This window comes from Nematolebias whitei, chromosome 6 (assembly GCF_014905685.2).
Source record: "Nematolebias whitei isolate Nwh7 chromosome 6, NemWhi1, whole genome shotgun sequence".
Taxonomy (NCBI): Eukaryota; Metazoa; Chordata; class Actinopteri; order Cyprinodontiformes; family Rivulidae; genus Nematolebias; species Nematolebias whitei.
In genome coordinates, this window is record NC_056503.1 from 50,352,891 (window position 1) to 50,354,101 (window position 1,211).

Sequence of the window (1,211 nt, forward strand, 5' to 3'; positions counted from 1 at the left end):
AATATCTTCAGTATTATTTTTACGAGGGTCAAAATTAAGAAAAAAAAAAAGCGTTTTGAAGAAACACTGATTCTAACAAAGTTAAATCTGGTCCTCTGGACAGAACTGTCTGTTTCCTTCACCAACATGTCCATTCAGGTCTGCTCCCATCACCACTCTCTCCTCCCTGGGAATACTCTCTATCACTTCATCCAGATCTTTACAAAATGTATCTTTCTCCTCCACATCACATCCAACCTGTGGAGCATAGCCACGGCAACATTTAGCATCAGACCTTATACTTCTACCTTCAGACACTTCACCCTATCTGACACTCTTTTCACCTCTACTACATTTTTTCTTGATAAACTCTCTAGGCAATAAGTATTTGGATACATTTAACATGTTACCTCTCCATCAATCTGGTTTCAGGAAACAACACAGCACAACAACTGCTTTGATGAAGGTTTTTAATGACATTGTTGAAGCACTGGATGCTAAGGATTATTGTGCTGTACGTAGACCTGTCCAAAACTTTTGACACTGTGGGTCATGACATCTTGTGTCATAAGCTCTCAAAAATTGGTTCCTCAGAACACACCATTGGTTGGTTCTCTAATTATCTCTCAGATTGGAGACAATGTTTTCAACATAATGGTATTGCCTCCAGTTACCAAACGGTTAAAAATGGTGTACCGCAAGGTTCCGTCTTAGGTCCCACCCTCTTCACAATCTACAAAGTACATAAGTCAGATCATTCCTGATGCATCTTTACAATTCTATGCCGACAACACAGTAGTTTACTGTTGAGCTGGAACAGTTGCTTAGGTTTTCCAGCTCTTGAATCAATCTGCTTTCAACATTATCCAGTCAGATTTGTTCCATCTCAAACTTGTGCTAAATGTGGATAAAACCAAAGGGATGTTGTTTTCAAACAGGAAGTCAGTCCCAGCAGTTCTTCCTTCTATCTTATATTCGAATGGTGTCCCTAATGAGTTTGTAAATTCTTATAAATAGGTATCTTGGTTGATTTGCATCTCTCTTTTAAGCCTCACGTCAAAAAAGAAACTGAAAGTTAAACTGGGTTTCTTTTTCAGAAATAGATCCTGTCTAAGTCTGAATGCTAGAAAACGCCTTGTATCTGTGACTTTCCTTCCCTCCATTGATTATGGTGACATTATTTAGACGAACGCTCCTACAAGAACCCTGCAGATGTTGGATGCTGCAGATGT